The sequence below is a fragment of the Gopherus flavomarginatus genome, chromosome 15 (genome assembly GCF_025201925.1).
Source record: "Gopherus flavomarginatus isolate rGopFla2 chromosome 15, rGopFla2.mat.asm, whole genome shotgun sequence".
Lineage (NCBI taxonomy): Eukaryota > Metazoa > Chordata > Testudines > Testudinidae > Gopherus > Gopherus flavomarginatus.
The window spans coordinates 7786137-7806470 of record NC_066631.1 but is presented as its reverse complement, the minus strand read 5'-3'; the positions used below and the strand labels follow the sequence as shown (position 1 = coordinate 7806470).

Genomic DNA, 20334 nt, shown 5'->3' with positions numbered 1-20334 from the left:
GCCCTGAAAACCGTGACTCTTCCATGCCAAGTGTCGATAGCCATTTCACTCTTGTTTCTTTGACCTTCCTGTTGACCTTTAGGTGTTGAGAGAAAGAAAAGTCTTATAGGACACTCCCACAGTTCCACCCACGAAGTCCTGCTCCTACCCTCTTCAGTGAAAGCATCTCCTGGAGGCCAGTGAAGGTTGGCTGATGGGCTGTTTGAATGGTGTAAGTGGGAGCAGTATAATAAAAGTTGCCCAGAGATGGACATGTAGAGAAAAACAATAGTATCAACCCTTGATAAATGAACAAAAGCTACTTATCACAGTTTGCTGCAGAACCCTGGCTGGGACTGAACATAGTAAGTGGTCTTTCTTCCTCCTACAAAAAGGGGTGTAGTGATCTCCTGATGGGAATAAAGTTCTCCTTTCCATCTTGTTGGTATGTCGATGTAGAAAATCCAGCTGCATGGGACATCCTTTGTCAGAATCTTCTGGATATTTTGTTTCAGCCCAAGAAACAGAAGGTGGGACCCACTAGACTCACACCTTTCAATACTGCTTTCCAGTGGAGAACTCTGAAAGCCAGGGACTGAGATGGGCAGAATGTGAGGGAACCCACTTCTTTGGCCTAGGCTACTCCACACAGTCTTGGAACAAGGAACTGCTGTCCATGGTCCTGTGTAAATGTAAGTGTTTTTTATAAAGCAAGTGCTCTACTTTGGGGGGCTCTTGGAAGGCTGAGAGACCTGCCCTCATCAATGGGCACGTACACTGAAAGTCACTGCTGCATAAATTCATGAGGCACACCAATTTTCTGCTGTTCTGCACTCTAGATCTATAGAGTTCTCAGTACAGATTAGTATATGGAGCATCCATTAAAATCAGTGGGCCAGATGCTTGGCTTCTTATGCAGGCATAACTTCCACTGAACTCACTGGGAATTTTGTCTGAGTTAGGAGTCCAGGACTAGGACATTCCCTGCACATAAAAAATGGAGTTTGGTTTATCAATCTGGATTATTTTCTGAACATAATCTATCCCTTTGACAGGTGAAGAAGCAATCAGTGCACTGGACCATCACTATTGGGATGTGGATTAAATTCGTCCCTGGAAGACATACTTGAAATGCATTCTTCGGGGCATCAGCCTTTTCCTGGTGCATTAGATCCCTGCTTGGAGCCCTAGTGTGAAATGTGTGGGTGAGTCTCAATCGATTTCCTTGTGGTTGTACCTCCTTCCTACAGCCACCTTATGTGAAGTAAACTCAGCTGAATATCAGCTTGTCTGCTTGTCAAGAAAGATTTTCTTACCCCTTCCACTTCTGTCCTGTCACCATGGCCAGAAGCTGTGAAATGAGGGACTGGCCGAAACTAACAGCTTTGTTCTACTCTTACATTCGTACACCTCAGTAGCCGCATGTAGTCTTGGTGGAGCCATGTCTATAAAATCTTAGCTTAAAAGGTGTTTTGCAAGTGTGTGGAATCTCAGACACAGGCGTGCTTTCCATATATAGCATCCATAACCTTTCAGACAAGACCTCTCTCACCCCCAGAGTTCATTGCCATATGTGAAAGAGCTATGACTTCTCTAAGGAAAGAGCATAGACACAAGTCCCCAGCCTCTCTGGTCCAGTGTATGTTTATACAAAGTGAGAGAGCTCCAACAGGAGAGATTCACTCTCTAGCCTGGTGGTTAGGTAAGGCAGAGCAGAGACTTGAACCTGGATCTACAATATCCCACATGAGTACCCTACCAGCTGAGCCAGTGGCTGTGTGTAAGCTCAAAAGCTTGTCTCTCTAATATCCTGGGACCGACATGGCTACTACAACACTGGAAGATATCCTTAGAGTGCAGTCAGCCATCCCTCCCTGATTCCAGGCCAGGATTTAAAGAGGCACAGGCCACGTTAGTCAGCCTGAAATGTAAAGCACCAGAGAAAAACCAAGTGGTATCTCTGTATCCGGCAGCCTCAACATAAAATCTCCTTTGTGTCTTCCTATGAAATCGTCGTCCTGCCAGAGAGTCGCACAGAGTGCACGTCCATCATCTAAACTGTTCATTTCACTGAAATTAGAAGAGAAATAAAGTAGACTCCTATCAGATCATGTGATCCCAGAGTTTCCTACACCCCTTCCCACATCACTCCAATGGAGCTTACATTCCGGCTGTGATTGGTGGGTGTAGCAGAATAGAAAACTTAGTAAGAGCTATATCTAAGAGCATATTCAGGTCCCTCCCTTTGGGTTTCCTCTGGTGTGCAGTTGTGGCCAGCCAGGCAGCAATAAGTGGAGCATATTAGATGACAGTCAGACGCTCGGTCTGTACACAGTTTGAGGATTCACGAACACTTCATGCCCAAATCAGATCCATGTTGCCATCGCACCTAGATGCACATGATATTGGCTGGCTGCGGAGCTGGGCTCTGAGACGATGGGGAGAGCCGACACAGTGGCAGGTTTTTCACACTCCGCTTGTGGCTACATCAAAAAGGTTTTAACAGGTTTTCAATGCCGGGACAAGGGTAGGTCCCTTGTGGGACGGGGAGAAGGAATGGAGGTTATAGTTGGGTCCTGAAGCTGTGCTAATGTAGGTCTTTTCATTGCACTGTCTATGGCATCCTTAACTCTGATAGGCTGTCAGTGATTTATCCTGCCCCTTGTCTCTTTCCCCCTGCCCAATCCATGGCAAGATTCACAAATTTTTTTTGCATCCCCCATTTTCTACTTCAGGATCCCATCAGGACCAAGCACTGTTAAGAGTCTTAAACTTCAGATATCAGGCTAGCTTTCCAAACAAAGATTATTACAAATATATGAATAAATAATACATTGAAAACATTTCTTCGGATGCTCCATTATTTCCTGTTCCAATGGACTCTCTTGTGTAATCCTTCTGATTCTCTCTATCCCCTGGCTCTGACGTGCAGAGTAGCTCTGTTTTATAAAGCAGTGTTTGCAAAGATGCCAGGATGTGGTGTGATGTTCAAAATAACTCTGCCTGCTGTTGCTGTATCTGTGTGACCATCTAGGCCTGTCAGTCGGTCTCTGTTTTGGCTTTGTGCTGGTCAGGAGATTGGGTATCCGGCCTCCAGGGGTCCAGGCTCTGCCAATTACTTGTTGTGGGCCCTGGGCAAATCAGTTAGCTTCATGTAAAATGCAGGTATTAACTCTTGTCTACCTCATAAAGGTGTTCTGAAAGTTAATGAATCCATGTCTGCAAAGTTCTTTGAAATCCCTCAGGTGAAAATTGCTCTGTAATTCTACAGTATTACTAAATATTAACATCTTGCCTACTGAAGCCCCTAAAATATCAATTCCCTAATCAAGCACGTCTCATTTTGCCCCATGCACTGTGGATCTCATTTATTAACAATGAAAATATACAATTATATATAATCCCAGCAGGAGATAGGATTGTTGACTCTTTCTGCATTAATTTAGCTTCAGAAATAACCAATGTGATATAATCATACTTAAAATGTATCCATAGATTGTAATACCAGAAGGGACAATTAGATCATCTAATCTGACCTCCTGTATAGCACAAGCCATTAAATATCACCCAGTTACTCCTGCATTGACCCCAGTAACTTGTGTTTGACTAAAGCAGACCTTAATGAAGTAGTAATGATTAATTGGCAGGCAACGGATTGGTTTCAAATCTGATTGTTGCCCCAAATGTCACAACCTGAATCCTTCCAGCATTTAACAAAGTCCTGCAAAAATCATCTGGAAGCTTTAGTAATCCAGGCACAAAATCAACTTGCCCATCAAATACAACTGAACCAGCTGTATTTCTGGGGTCCATTTCCCTTGTTCCTGGGCTCCAATTGGGATTAGTTGTGTCCTACAGGGGAAAAAAATCCTTTCCAGCTACAACAAATACTTCCAGGGATCATTTCCAGTGCCCCTTTTCTCGCTTCCTCCTCAGCCCTTAGAAAGCTGCCTTCTTCCCAGCTGTTCAGCACACCATTAGCATACAGTGCCATTGGTAGAAAATTAATGATATTTTACTCACTCATCTGAAAAAAAAATTGCCCCAGGTGAATAGCTGAGTGGAATTTTCTACTTCAGGAAAGGAAGAAAAAAAGTGGAAAAACCCGATAAACTGCAATCATTCAAATTCTTGGGATACATATGAAATATATGGATAATTGAAATGTTGGCTAAAAGATATTAATGTCTATATCTATTTTGGATTCTGACGATAATGTTTATTAATTATAATTAATGGGCCAAAGCTGGAGGTCAATGGTCAGGCCCCAAACCTGCAGCCAATTCTGTTCAAGCAGACTCCTGCTCCCAGGTGGGAACCCCCGGATGTCTGAGGGATTCCACAGTAATTCTGTCAGCCTACCAGCCCACACAGAGTCGGTCATAGGACTGGGGCCTCCATTTATACTCGGTCCTTCCTCAGGCCAAACGCTCATTGGTTTAAATGGAGTAAAGGCTTCAGGCTTTGGACCAATGGACTTTCTGTAGTGTGGAAATGTTCCAGGGTTGGGGTTAGGCCAGTCATAGAACAAGGGGTCGGATGGGAAGTTTGGATTAGGATCTAGTTTCGAGCTTCCCTATAGTTCTGACCCTTCATACTTAGCACAGAGCACTTCTCATCTCTAAGGCACTGGCCCGGTATGTTCAACCAATTGTCAAGACTTACGTACCTCAGTGAGGCATGGACCTGAGCTAATTCTCATTGGTTAGAAGTAACTTGTGACTGGGGACATTCTTTCCCGCAAGGCTGCCGAAATCCAGCGGGTTCAAAGGTAATGTAAAGTCATCTCTGCTTCTTCTCTACCTGAGCCTTTGTCTCACAGGGTGTAGCCCCAAGCATAGGTGCTGGAACTAGGGGGGATGCCGCACCCCGGGCTTGAAGTGGTTTCCATCATACACAGGGTTTATAGTTTGAGTCAATGGCTTTCAGCACCCCCACTATACACACTGTTACAGCCCCCCGACCCCAAGCACCCCCAGTCAGTCCCTCTCAGTGGAGTTGCACTGGCTTGCGTCAGTGGTAACTACGCCCTATGGGATGCAATGGAAACCGAAAGGGCTCAGTGCCTTGCACAAGGTGCTCAGCACTTCAAAGGGTGGGATCTGTGAGACTGTCAGGAAAAAACAAAAGGTTGTCCCCAAAAACATGCCCCTAGTTGCTCTATCTCCAAAGTTCAGTTCTCTGCCAATCTTCCCCTCCCCCTGCCAACATCTTGTGAAAAGAAATGTACAGGCCAAGTGCCCCAAGCTGAGTGGAGAAGTGCAGCAGCCAGCAGGACTCTGACCTTCCTGTTGTAGGTAACAAATTGGATGGCATGTAAGCTACAGATGCCTGAGGAGAGAGGAAGAGCGGGGGGGGTGGGGAGGGGGAGGGTAGGCGAATGAATGGGGTTAGAGTTACAAAGCCAGCATCTGTTACTTAGGGTATCAGCCACACAGCCGTATCCATCCCGCCGCAGGAAACGGGGTGGGCTCAGGGGCAGATGGAGAAGAATGGTTTCGGGTCAGCAGAGGACAGAGGTAAGAACGTGTGTGTTTCTGAGTGTGACTATCGAAGCAGATGTAAACAGACAAATATAAGAGAAAGTTGTGGGGAGAAAAATTGAAAGAGAAGAGCATTTCCTATATATTTGGCTTCTAATACTGTAAGTATTTGCTAGGGACCAGACTGAGATAACTCTTACTCCCACTGCATAGTAATTTGCACCATGAATAGTCCCCTTGAGTTCACTAGACACTTTTGAAAATCCCATTCGGCAACTATCTGCATCTTCAGGTATCTAAATCCCTTTAAAAATCAGGCCGTATGGTATTTCTTATGTGTGAGTAAGAGGATCACACTATGGCCCACAATTATTAGTGCAAAGTTAAATGTGAGAATTTTGGCTGGAAGCTGTTGTGTAACTATTCAAAGCATAGTCCTAACAGCTTGACTGATAGTAATAAAGTACGAGTATACCATGGTACTCAAAGTTTACACCTCTCTGTTACTTTACAGTGCTTTTTGCTTTCAGAAGGGGTGGGGTAAGGAGAGCCTAGGTGGACCCGAGAAGTAAAAGTGAAGCCAAACTCCAAGAAATCGTACCTTTCTGAGTGCACAGATCAAGTTTCAGATCAATGAAGACCTAATTAGGTTACGATGACCTTCCAAAACTACCTTTCAAGGAGGCATTGTGGGTAGTGAGATGCTGATTACAGAACAAGCAAGGAATTTCAGGATAGGCTAAAATAGAACCTTGCACGTCTTCCTGTCACCCACAAATGTCTCCTGCCCCTGATTCCCAGGGCTGTAGGGATCGATTTTTCAAAGGTGCAAATGGCCATCAGGATCCCTTAGTTCTTGCCCCATCAACTCGACATTTCCTGTTCTGTGTCTTTATTTTGCCTCTGATAGGAACTATAGACAAGGATCTTTGCTCCCATTGTAAATCTGTCTCTCTCCTTCTCCCTCGCGCTCTCTCTCTTTCCTTGTCCTTTGGAATACTCCCTGTTTTCTAGCCAGCCCACCTGATCCTTGAATATTTCATAAATCTCCTTGAAATATCCCTGGTTACAAATGGTCTGTGTCCGTGGTTGATATGCAGCAGTAATGCAAGGTTAATACCTAATTAGTTCATGGGACCATTTAGCATTTCATGGATATTCAGTAACAAAAGCAACAATAAACAAGTTGAATTCCTAGGTCTTAATCTGGGGGTGGAGGGAAGGGGAATGACAAGAACCTGAAAATGCAGGAATTATTCAGTGCAACATGAAAGTTTAGTCCCTTTTCTCATGTCAGCTGCTGTAGCATCCTCAGAGCTTTGAGGGAAATATAACCTCCCTCCCTTCCTTTCTTTGGTGTTTTTCCTCCCAGCCCTGATGTTTGTACAGGAAAATTCTCATTTCTATGACACACTTTAAATAGCTCCTCTATATTGTTCCCCTTCTCCAGCCCCTACTCACCCCAACCCCATTTTCTGACATCCAGCCACACCTGATCAATTGTATCCTGAGCAGCTGGATGTGATCAGAGCTGGCCTTCCACCTCTTGGGATGGCTAGCATATGGGCCTGCGGGCCCCAGCCATTATGTGCGTGATCGCTAAGCCTGCCTGCCTGTGGCGATGGAGTTTTCCCCTCTCTCAAGCAATCGCGGATAAATCCTCCTGATGAGTAACAGGAAAGCAAATAGGCCCTTTGGCTTTGTAGGCAGCGAGAAAGAAAAAACCAAACCCAACAACAAAATCCTCGCTGTGTTTGGGCAGCACATGCAGTGCTTGGCGGATGCCTTCAGGAAGAGGGATGGCTTCTGTGCCTTCAGTCAGCGACTGGGCTATCTAAAAGCAGAAATGGTGCGTTTCAGAATGACTGGCCCCCAGACACTGGCATAGGGCTCCAGGGAAGGGGTTTGAAGGGAAGTAACCCTAGATCCCACACAGACCAGCATTTGGATGGAGGTCTGAAGGAGGCTCGGTCACAGTCGCAGACCATCCAACACTGGGATGGAGGCTGGCTTCAGGCCCCATGCCAGTCAGACGGCAGCAGCACAGAGGACTGAAGGAGAGCTGACTGGGAACGTTTTCCCATCCTGTAAGAATTTTTCAGAGCTGGAATTTTTCCCCCAATCAAGACAAAAAGACAAAATCATGAAAGTTTAACACACCAAAAATCTGAAGAAAAAAAATTGGATTGGCTCAATTGAACTGTTTAGCTTTGATTGGGACTTTTTTTTTTAACTATAAATTAACTTAAATCTCTAACTGAAAATTTGTTTTGACCCCAAAACCAGAACTTTTTCATTTTGGAGAGTGGGTCTGGCTGTAGGAAAGGAACACCCTGCTTTCCTCATGCACTCCTGGTGGTCCTTTCGTGTGCACCCAGGAAGCAAGGCTTTGAACCTGTCCCAGTAATACTCCCTCTGAGGCTAGTTAACTCTGCCCACACCCTAGAGCAGGGGTGGGCAAACTTTTTGGCCTGAGGGCCACATCTGAGTGGGGAAATTGCATGCAGGGCTATGAATGTAGGGCTGGGGCAGGGATTTGGGGTATGGGAGGGAGTGCGAGGTGTGGGAGGGGCTGCAGCGTGCAGGAAGGGGCTCAGGGCAAGGGGTTGGGGTGGAGGTGGGGTGCGGAGTATACAAGGGGGCTCGGGGAAGGGGGTTGAGGTGCAGGCAGAGGTGAAAGTAAGCTGGTACGGGTCGGTACGGAGGACTGGTAAGAAAAGGAGACTGAGTGAGGGAGGGAGAGAGAAGCCTGCTCCTTGCATAAGAATAGTTTAAACTCAGCTATTCCCTGATGGTTCAGCCCCCAGGGCTAGGTTACTAGCATCCTTGTTAATTTCACTCCCAGTAGCTGGGGAGAGGGGGTCGCGGGGAGGGTGTGTTTGACCATGGCTGGGGCAGTCCTTGTCTGCCCCCAGGGATAAGGGGATCTTGTCTCCAATACTAATATACACAACAAATACAAGTATTTGGCTGCACAGCTTAAATCCAGAGCTAATAAAAGCAGGTGGAAGGGGAAAACTCACTGTCACATTGGTTTCTCGTCTCCTCCCTCCCCCTCCTCCAGCCAGGCTGCAGACAAGGCTCTGCATTCCTCCCTCTGCTCCAGCAGGGGTTTTCCTCTAGGCTCTAGCTTGCAGTAGGGAGGCTGGCTGAGATGCCTGCTGCTGCTTCCTGCAAAAGAACAGTTTAAACTCAGCTGTTCCCTGTGCAGTTCATTGCCCAGAGTTAGGAGCTGTTTCTGGCATGCTTGTTAATTTCAATCCCAGTTGTTGTTGGGTGTGTTTGACCATGGCAGGGGAAGTTCTTTTCTGCCCCCGGGATGAGGGGATCTCCTAAACACAATCAAAATCAGGAACCATTTCCAAATTCAAATCTATCCCATTCCCTCCCCAGCAGAGGATCATGGTTGTGATGTCCAAACCGCTTGCAGATCCTCTTTGAGATGTCACTGTTTAAAAAAAAAACACAAAAAACATGGTGGAAAGATGTGTCATGATGATTAGGGTTTATTTTGGGCAAAGTAATTTTGCTAAAGCAACTAAAGATTCACAGGGAAAGCAAATAGCTCCCATAGACAAAACCACAAAGGGATTGGAGGGGAAAACTGAATATTCAGGGAAATTATTGTGCCTCCTTTGAAAGAAATAGTAGTTTTCATTCCAATTCACCCTCTTTATATATTGATTTAAACACCTGAAATGTCCTTAGGATATCGGGTGCAATCTCAGATCTCTTTTTGTTTTGTCCTGCCTGCAGAGTGCAGAGGCTGAAATTGACAAAACTTTCTCTAAATATCTTGCATATTTCATGAAGGCTATTCCAGTTATCCTTCATTCACCCCGACTCCCCCCACCCCCGGCTCCCTCCCTGGCTGGCTGTGGTTTTTGCCTTGGTTACTTACTCCTTGGCAGACCCAGCCCAGCGGCACCTGCTGGATCTCTGCAGGCAGCAGCCCACAGGGGCCGGTTGCTGGGGTCGCTGCTGGTCGGTGGCAGGCTGCAGCTGCATTGTTTGTGACACATTCATACACATACATACAGTATGTATTACTATCCCGTGGGAGGGCGTCGGTGTCTTTTTGAGGGGTGGGGGGCAGGGGGAACAGTATTTCTGCTGCCCCAGAGGTGAAAGTAAGCCAGTCCGGTCCGGGCAGCCCAGAGCCCTTTGAATCCCAGCCACAGCTCCAGCGGCTGGGCTGGGGATTTAAAGGGCTCAAAGCTCCCCACCTCTGCAGGCAGTCCAGAGCCCTTTGAATCCCAGCCACAGCTCTGGAGGATGAGGCCATGCCCCCTCAGGACTCCAGCAGTACCAGTAAATCCTGTAAATTACTTTCACCCCTGGGTGCAGGAGGGGTTTGGGGTGTGGTCTCGGGCCTTGCGCCGCTTAACTTGAACAGCTCCAGGGTTGGCAGTGGTGCTCAGCGGGGCTAAGGTAGGCTCCCTGCCTGTCCTGGCCCTGCACCACGTCCCTGCAGCCCCTGGGGAAGGGGCGGGGCAGAGGGCTCCGCGTGCTGCCCTCGCCTGCAGGTACCTTCCCCAAAGCTACCATTGGCTGCAGTTCCTATAGTTTATCCACCCCTTCCCTAGATGGCCCACCCCCATACCTTAGTGTTCCCCTGAACTAGTTCCCAAATTATAGCTACATCCTGCATCAAGGCACTAGGGATTGAAGTGCTCCCATCGCTGCCTCTGAGTCGTGCCAGTGCAGTGTGCCAACCAGAATCTGGCCCATGGACATCTGCTCTATCTGAATGCATCTGTGGAGAGGACAAAGAAAAAAACCTTTGATCCTGAGTCTGGAACAAAGTTCATTCACTCACGAGTGACTCAACTATTACAGTGTGAAAGCTGAGGGCTCCAGCTATTGCCACAGGCTTGGGAGTTGGGAACATTTGCCACCCAACAGAGGATCCTGCTAGTCGCTGTGCTGCTCCTGACACTGCAGTTCTGTCCAATGCACTGAAGAACTGTCCGGTAAGGTAATGCCTCATTAAGAGCCAGGGATATGGCAGCAGCACAAGGGAGTGAAGGAGAGTTGTGCTGAATTAGACTCCATCAGGATCGCACAGGGATAAGTCAGCACAGAAGTTGACTTCCCAGAGGGGGTCAGTGTCCTTCCAGCAGGTGGCAAGACTTCTCCCAAAGTCAGCAGCTGATGAACTTTTCCAACTTCAGAGCCAACCGCAGAGCGGAGCTGTTGAAACCTTGCCTCTACAGATAACAGCCAAGGTTAGCATGTTGGCACATCTACAGTGCACTTAGGCATCGCCTCGAAAGAGTGCCAGAGTGTTACTGGCCCTCCTGTTCCTGACACCTAATCCTCTTCCAACTAAAAAGGAGACACAGAACTAAAGGCAACATGAAATTGCAGCAGATGGTACCAGGTGTGCCATTTGAATCCCCGCCAATGCCATCTCTTCCCCAGAGCTTTCAGTGGGAATTGCTCTTGTGCAGTGGTGTAAAATCGAGGTCCCCAGGGTCATTAGTTGCGGAGAAGGGGAGAGAATCCATTAGAGAAACTGAAAGTCAAGGAGAGACAGCAAGAGCTTTAGTGCTGGCATATGCACCAACTGGGCCAAGTTTTGCTGCCAGTTACGTTGGAGTAAATCCCATTGAAACCAACGGAGTTAACTCTGGATTTACTCTGGCATGGCTAAGCTGAAGCTGGCTTTGAGCCGGTTGCAGTGGGGGATGAATGTCACTGGAATATTCATGCTCATTCGCTTGCTCACTCGCTCTGTGACACGCACACAAATGTTAGTGACGCTCCAGAACCCAGTGAGCTCACATGGAAATGAACGACGTGAAACCCTAGCTTGCCCGTTCTGCACAGCTGTCCATCTGCTACAGCCGATTCACAGGCAGGACGTGCCACCTGCCACTTGTTTTGCTCAGGGATGGTTCAGAGACAGTGAATGTCCCTAAGACACATAGGAAACAGGCTGAATTCCGCTAGAAGGACTGGGCCTTTGGAATGCTCACTGACTCCAGTACCAGTGCTCAGCACCTCCCAGGATTTAGCCCTGTCATTTTTGTCTAGTTGCTTTTTTTTAGCCCTTGATTTTTTTAAAAAGAAAAATATTTTCTTTAAAAGTGAATCCACAGCTAGTGAAGGGTGAGGGATGGAGAGCTCCAAAGATCGAAGGCCTCTCTTTAGGGTACGTCTACACTACCCGGATCGGCGGGTAGTGATCGATCTATTGAGGATGGATTTATCACGTCTAGTGTAGACGCGATAAAATCAATCCCCGATCGCTCTGCCATTGACTCTGGAACTGCACCACGCAAGAGAGGCAGAAGCGGAGTCAACAGGGGAGCAGCAGCGGTCAACTCGCCGTTGTCCTTACGGCCAGGTAAATCACCCTAAGATACACCGACTTCAGCTACGCTTTTCGCATAGCTGAAGTTGCGTATCTTATGTCGACTCCCCTGCCCCAGTGTAGACCAAGGCTTAGTAGCCTCAGAAGAGGTACGGCCCTGGGCAGCTGCCATTCAAGCTGTCTCCATAGTCTCCTGCCAAAGGAATCTCATCCATGCCTGTACTGTTAGGCCAATATAAAGGATCATCTCTGGCTCTGCACTTTGTCATCTTCGTCTTCTCCATCTAACTCATTCTGCCTCTTGGTGCCCTAAGAAAAGGCCAATCCAAAACATGGTTCCCTAGTGCCCCTCTTTAGGGCAGGAGAGGGTAGTGCAGAGGTCGAAAGAACCAGGTTTGTGATGCCAAGCCTTGGGGATAACAGGCCCCAATCCAAGCAATCAGTTCAGCCTTCCAGCCAGCTCAGGACAACAAAGTGAGCATCATGCAGCTTACTGTCTGCAGACAAGTTTCAAGAGAGAACTTAAAGACTGAGGGCTGGATCCTGAGCTGCTGTAAATCAGCGTGACTTCATTGTAGCTATGCCAGATGACACCAGCTCAGGGTCTGGCCCTGAGTGTTTGTGTTCACACTGCGCTGTGGCTCATATTTCAAGAATACAAGCTTGGCCATCTGTTCTAGCCAAAGCAAACCCTTCCTCTTTTGAGTGCCATGTATTGGGTGCCATTTCACTCCCTGAAAGTAGCTGCATTTCATTGGTGCTCTGTGCATATAATTTGCAAGGTGCTTGAGATCCTTTGGAATGTCCCAACAGTAATTGGTGAAGAGGAACAGAAGAAAGCCTTGCCTTGCGGCATGTTCATTTGTCTTGGCCTATGGAATTCTGCATCACACTTCTCCCTCTTGCCAATACATATTGCAGAAGTATTGCTAGGGTCAAGGTGGGTAACAATGTGCATTCTGCCTCGGTTATAAGGGTCTTCATTATAACACCCTGTCCCAGCTCCATTAACTCTTAATTACATCAACATGTCACTGGAGTATGTGCTATTCTGCCCGTGTGGGCAACAAAACAAGTTGAAAAATGATGCCCTCAGATCTTCCCCTTCCTAGGGATTACAGACAGCTGTGCCCAACCATGGGGCTAGACTTGGATTCGGTCTTTCCCTCGGCCCTTCCGCACTCGTTTCCCGCATCAGCTAGTTTCATCTGTCACAGCCCCAGCAGCTCTTCTGCTCTCTGCTGAAACGCTCAGCACAGCATATTCAAAGGAACACTCTGGGCTGAGACATCTGTTGTAAAGAGTTTATTCATATTTATGATGACAAGATGCTCAATAGATTCTGCTTTATTTCTGTAGCCTGGTGATACAGGGAGGGCCACGTACAAACCAAATCATGCAACACGTGGGAAATTCCAAAGCATAACATGAAGGATACAGGGCTCTGATCCCTGGACAGAAGGGCGGGGCCAGATCCTCCAATGTGCCACATGGAATATGGTTGCCCTAAACCTGGCCACTCACCCCCTTGTAGGGGTAGGTGAGCAAGCTCTGGTGGTGTAGAGATGATGTAGCTCCTTGCTTGCCCACGGCCTCTCCCACAGTCAGCACAGAGACTTTCCTGCACTTCAGTGGTTCCTGATTGATGCCTTAGCCCCCTGGGGACACCGTAATCTAAAGCATTCTACAGATTGCTCTAATTAATGCCAAAGGACTGGTTTGCCACACAGCCGCCATGAACCGGGAGAAGGATGGTGACACCTCTGCTAGTGGATGCTGTGGGCATTGCCCTTGGGTGGGATTGGTCTCAGATCTGCGACCCAGTCAGCCTCAGAGGGAGGGGGGATTATGGCTCCAGAAGCGAGGTGCTTGGGTAGGATAAGGGCTCACATCTGCTCCATTGTATACCCATGCCGACCTGTCTCTTCATTCTCACGGGGTCCAAGTTCCCTCCAGGGCTAGGCAGTGCTTGCTGCAGGAGGTTGTAGCTGAAGCCGGCTGACTTTTGCTCAGGGAGACGGCTCCTGTGTGGACATTGCCTTCTATGCAAATACACTTTCAGAGTCAAGACAAACAAACTCAGAGGCTTCACCTACACGCTGCATGGAAAGCTGGCCAGAGGGCACGCCATGTGTCTTTGGCCTCAAAATGGAGATGGAAGGGAATATGAACAGACGGGAATGCTCCATCTGCCAACTATGAAACTGAAAACTAGGACCCATGAGGACCTGCATTTCTGATAGGCCCTCCATTAATGCTCTCTGGGACAGTGTAGAGCACCTGGGGGGAAAGAATATATAGTATTTCACATGAGCTGTGAGCACTACCAGCTTCCAGAGGGGGCACACCCAGCACACTCAGTTGTAGAATACTGTTTCCTCAGGGTGCTGTTTCCTCTGCCTGGGCCCTTGGTGGTCCCCTGCTGATCGGACAGGGGCTTCCATCTCTGGTCGCTGCCTTCTTCTCCACCGCATCGTGGAGAGTTGTACACTAGTGGTTCTCAACCTTTTTGCATGGGCAGACCCCTTTGGAAATTTCAAATGGAGATGCAGACCCCTTTGGAAATCTATTGCCTGTGTATATATATAGTTGAATTCTGTTCAGTCAGTTTGCAGTCTAAGGCTTTCATGGACCCCTTAGACATAGTGGTCCGTGGATCACCACAGATTGAGAACTTCCGTTGTACACTTCTGAATATCCTGCATCCTTTCCGAATGGCATCTCGCAGCACTCACTGCGCCAAACACTTACGTCCACATTGAGGCTATCTAGGCAGCCCCACTTCACCAGAGCTATCCCAGACAAGACGGGCATAGTGCTGCTTGGTCATTTGGCTCTAAATTCCTCTCTCCTGTTGGTAATAATTTGCCTTCCTCTTTCAGCCAGGCATGTTGCAAAATGGTTTATTATACTTGTATTGTAGTCAGAAGTGCACCATCTTTTTGGACCCAACTATAAGTATGTGGATATTTGCAGTATTCTATTTGACTATATTTGCTATTTAACCTATTGCAATATTGATATGAATTCAGCTACTATATTGATGGTCATAGCGCAATAAAAAGATGCTATTGCAAAAGAAATTAAAGCAGCCACCAGAAAGCAAGCTAAATCTCTTTCTACTAATTAAATAGCTGATATCTTTTAAGAATAGCTCATACATGAGGAATATTTTGTCCTATTTTTTTGGAGAGCCTGAAAGACACTTCTTGTTTGCTCTTATTCTCCACTCCCAGCAGGAACCTTGAGATGTCAGACATGGAAATGTGGCCACAGCTGTTTATGCACTTAGAGTATTTCCAAGGCCACGTCTTCCTATTCGCTTTCAGATTACGCAAGTAGATGCAGTAGTGACTCCAAAGACCCAAGGTCCGTGTGCCATGCACCGGCATTGCCAGGAGATTTTACATTCTCGACATTTGAAAACTATCATTTAAATGAGGGGTGAGGGGGAGGCGAGTTTGTTTTTTTCCAACTTCAACTATATTTTGAAAGCCGCTCGGTACAGAAATGTGTGCGTTAGCAGCTAGACGTGACCCAGAGCACTCACGGTAAGAGGGAAGGGGCCATACTTAGGCTTAGGCAGGAACCTTGTATTCTACCCTAAGTGAGGAGCACTGCATAGTAGTGCTGCCCAAGGAGCAGAGCATGGACCAAATTGTCACTCGGAGTCACGGTTCAGTCCCCGCTCTCCTTTGCTCTATGGGGAAACTAAGTTGTGCCTGCCCTTTTTCTGGTGCAGCTTACGTAACCTGCCATGTTGCCTCAGCTGTGCTGGCTAGTGTGCTGAGGAGGAGAAACCGTGCCTCGTTTCCCCCCTCCTACCCACCCACGCCACCCCCACCTCTGTGGGATGGGATGGAGTGAGCCAGCAGTGGCTGCTTTACTCTCATATTACCAGGGGTGGCTCTAGGCATTTTGCCGCCCCAAGCACAGCAGGCAGGCTGCGTTCGGCGGCTTGCCTGCGGAGGGTCCGCTGGTCCTGCAGCTTCGACGGACCTCCCTCAGCTGCGGGACCAGTGGACCTCCCACAGGCAAGCCGCCAAAGGCAGCCTGCCTGCCGCCCCTTCGGCGACTGGCAGAGCGCCCCCCGCGGCTTGCCGCCCCAAGCACACGCTTGGCATGCTGGGGCCTGGAGCCGCCCCTGCATATTATGACCTGTGATGCAGGTCACCAGAGTAGGGAAATAAGAAGCTGCCTTCCTGATTCTCTTGCATGGGCACATAGGCCAGCTCATGAATAATCCCTTCCAGTTCTCAGCACATGTAAAAAGGGCTTTAAAACCCATCTACTCCATATATACCAACCGAAGGTGGCCCAGTTTGTGCTCCTTTTTGATATTTGTCTGATGTCTAAACGAAGCCTGAATGGCGTTCCACACCCCAAAATGTAGGATCCTCTTCTTGCTCATTTTCTTTTTTTTTCCACATTCAATATTTTGGTCTTGTCTCCCCTGCTTTCCTGGAAGATTCTGTGGATGATTGGAGACCTGGCAGGACTGTGTCTTCAGAAGAACCAGGGAAGAGAGATCTGAAATGAGAACGCACTCTAGTCAGCTTGTCTTTGTTAACTCACCTGTGCAACTCAAACTTCTGACTGCCCAGAAAAACACTCTTGTTGTTAGAGATTCAACAATCCCACCTCTTAAGTCAAGGACTGAGAAATATCCCACTCCAGGTCTAGGGTCCTCCATACAGGGCTTCCCCAAAAACAGGAAAGAAAAGGTCGAGATCCCGGATAAGGTGTGTATAAACAAACAACCAACAAACACATACAGCCTTCTTCTCCCTACGCATTCATTACTGAGGAGGGTTGGGAATATCACAGAACATGTCATGCTATGGGCGGAAGGGGGACGGTTTAACTCCAAATCAATTCTCTTCCCTTTATCCCATCCAAGGTATCATCTTTTCCAAGTGAGTCTCCTAGTATTCTTGAGAAGTAAGTATCTGAATCAGCCCCATGGCCCATTTGAAATGTTGTTTTGCATCAGACATTGATGATGGAGCCTCCCATGAAGTCTGACAGATGAGCTACAGTCTAGGTGGCTCTTCTCTTGTGCTAACAGCTCCCAGGTGTTGAGGTCATTGTAAGATTGGAGGTTGGCCTTAAGATTGTCTCTGTAATGTTTTTTTGGTCTGCCCCTAAAACGAGTTCCAGTCTGCAATTCTCTGTAAACGACGGCCTTCAGCATTCTACTGTCGGACATGGAGCCCAGGACTGCACCATCCCAGCTGCACTCGCCCTATAAAAACTTCAAGCCTGTGATTGTGCAGCATGCAGGGACCTCAGTGTTTGCAACCGGATCTTGCCATTTAATTCCCATCATCTGCCATAGCCATTGTAGATGGAATTGGTCCAAGTGTTTTATGTGGTGTTGATAAGTAGTTCACATATCACAATCATAGAGGAGTGGGGTGATGACGATGGCCACTAAACGTACATTTTTGTTTGCAGTCTGACATCATGTTCAGTCCAGGGATGACCCTAAAGTTTTCCAAAGGCATCACTGGCTGCACCAATTTGCTTAGTACTGTAATTATTAGATAGTCAGAATGATTCTTACATGACATTGCTTTCATCTGATGTGGTGTGAAAAGACCCCCAAAATGGCACATAGTTACCATTGTGATAGGCCACTTCAAAAATTTGGATAAATAGAACACAGGGGACATTTTGTGGGGCCGGTGGGGCAAATCATAAAACACTAAGCACCGATCTATTGAAGACAATGGAAATTAGACCCACGCTGAACACTTTCAAAATTTCATCCTGGAAGATATAATGGGTATGTCGACACTGCAGTTAAACACCTGTGGCTGGCCCATGTCAGCTGATTTGGGCTTGCAGGGGTTGGGCTACGGGGCTGTTTAACTGCGAAGTAGATATTCGGGCTTGGGCTGGAGTCTGGGCTCTGGGACCCTCCCTGCTGCAGATCCCAGCCAGAGAGGAGAATTGTATGTATCAATACGTGTTTACAGCCTCCATTACAAACTCTTTGCAGCAGCTCTTTGATGAAGCATGTAAGACACACTTGGGGGCGGGGGCCTACGTAAAATAATCATTAGAAAATCGTAAGTGAATTGACTCTTTAGGAAGCAGGCAGGCAGAGAAAGGGGACGTGGGAAGGGACAAAAATACAATTGTTGGCTGATATGAAAAGAAAAGTCATGAATAAACCACAGATTTAAAAGAGAGAGAGAAAGTGACAAGCCCATGGAGGATGGAGGCTTGGAACTGCTCAGCCTAATGCATGCCAGATTCCTTCTCTCTCTCTGTCTCGCTCTCTCTCTTCCCTCTCCCGCCCCCCCCGCTCTCTTTATCCTTCACCAAATGCTGTCTGCTAAACTTCTGAAACACCCTTTGCCTTTTTGACCCTTCAACTTGTCTTGAACTTAGGAAAAACTGGGGTGGAGGGAGGAAGAATTGACTATGTACTGTATGCACGTGTGTGAGAGTGGGCTTGGGGGGGTGGTTGTAACAGCAATCAAGGGGTGACTGAAATGAATCTGTGTGGTGGATGCTACACTGCAAACGATTTGTATCTTGTTAATAGAATTTGTAAATACATGTTGCTCCCTTTGCAGTCAGTACCCCTGGGGGAGATCTGGCAAAATCAAAAAAAAAATTAAAGAGACAAGCTACTTATTTAGGCCTTATTCCCGCATCTTTTTTTCTCCCCCTGTATGAAGACACTAAGCAGACAAGTCGTAGACTTTAAATGAGGCCTTGTATTGCTGCTGCTTGCAGGAAGTTACGGGGTGGTGCGTGTGTGGGGGGGTGGCGTTTAAGAAACAGGCCTGATATCTGGTAATGCAAAATCCATTCACAGTTAATGAAATGATTCTAAGCCAAGTTCCTGAGTTACTGAGAGGCCTGGACTGAAGCAGAGCCCCAGCCATTGGCTGGCTTCCTTGAATGAAAATACACTCTACCAGGGCACCGGCCTGCCATTCAGTGCAGTATGTGGGCGAGAGAGAGAGAGGTGGCTTCCACTTGGGGATTTGGATTCACATAGCTGCCTTCCAGGGTCTTTCATGCTGTAGGGTGACCATACGTATTGTTTTGGCTCACTGCCCTCACATGTGTATTGTAATGAGAAGCAGGAAAGGGCACAAGAGAAATTAACTGACCTGCAGGAGATTACTGGAAAATTGAGACATGGGCAAAATCTCAGGACTAATCCTTTTCTTTCTTTTAATTTCCTATCTTCTTATTAGTTTATCTTATTATTTACAGAGAACTTTAGCTGCTTCAAGTGAGATCAGTTCTCCTTTCCTCTAAGCACTGTACACACACTCACACCAAAGGGCTTACAGTTGAAATACTCAAGTCAGACAAGAGGAGGGAGAAAAGACATCCAGAAGAAAGATAGCATTTGGAAGGGCTGAAATTCCAGCGTTCATTGAATGCTCTCAGTTGCTAGCAGGTCTTATTTGAACAGGAGAAGACTCTGTGTAAACTGTGCTACTTCAAAGCAGTGGAAGATTCTAGACGAACTAATTTCAGTGTGTCAAATTACCACTTCTGCCCAATTTCTTGAATTCCAACGTTTGGTTCTCGCAGAAATCCTAGGGGAAAAGCTAATTCGCTGTGGGAGAACGGATTTATAGAAAATAAGGGTGACCCAAACTTTTGCCATAAACATAAATCAAATTGAAAAAATCATTTGGTGGTTTGAAAAATATAGGTAACTTTCATCTCCATTAGGTTTTATTTTTGTGTGGCCTCCGTACTCCCCAAGTGCAGACAAGGTCTGAAGTGGACTTGCTGGCCTCATGATGTATGCAGCACAGTGCTTCAGACTCAATAGGCTCTGGTAGCTTCAAAACGATTTTTTGTTTCAAAATGTCTTTTAATTCTTTTTTTTTTTTTAAATCAGAAGTATGAAAAAATGGTCACATTCAAAATGAAACCTTTTGATTTGGTTGAAATAAAATGTTTTGTTTGACCCAAAATGAAACCTTTTTTGACTTTTCAATTTGCCAAAATTTTCAAAAACTTTTGGTTTTGGCACATCTTGAAATAATTTTTTTCTCCTTTTTGAAATTGCCAGCAAGCCCTCAAAATCTGTTATTTACACAGCTCTTTTCCTGAGCATTGCACGGGCGGAATTCCACCTGGCTGTTGTACAGGATATGGCGGGATCAGGTCCCAAAACCCTCTTTCTCCCTTTGAGCCCCCATACAGGAAAGGAGTTTTATCCCTGGAATCTTTTCAATAGTTACTTCAGTGAGCAGTGATTTTCAAAGCTTGTTAGGTTCTTGGGATTCCCACTTGCCAGTCCCTTTAATGGGAGGCATCAGGTCTGAGCACCTGAGCCAGAGGAGTAGCCAGCTCTGCCTCCTGGCAGATTAATGAGCTCAGCTGGGTGATGGTAGGACTGCCTGATAGGGCAGCCCACTGGATTTGCTATGGGGAGCAAGCAGGCCCGCTTTTAAGGTCAGCAGCAGTAGGAAGTCATTGTCTACCCAATGTTTTAGTCCACAGCTGTGATTGTTGTTGCTCCTGTCCTGCATCAGCTCCAGGCTTGCTCCTGCATTGTGGTTGTCC

At 47.1% G+C, this 20334-nt stretch overlaps 1 long non-coding RNA gene across 1 annotated transcript in view; it reads left to right on the top strand.

Moving 5' to 3' along the window:
* Positions 1–1225, top strand: part of LOC127034912 (uncharacterized) — a 35539-nt gene extending 34314 nt beyond the window's left edge. Inside the window, exons 2-3 of the long non-coding RNA XR_007769520.1 lie at positions 495–671; positions 1035–1225. This is a non-coding gene — a long non-coding RNA (uncharacterized LOC127034912). The remainder of the gene's footprint in view (positions 1–494; positions 672–1034) is intronic.
* The last annotated feature ends 19109 nt before the right edge of the window (positions 1226–20334 follow it).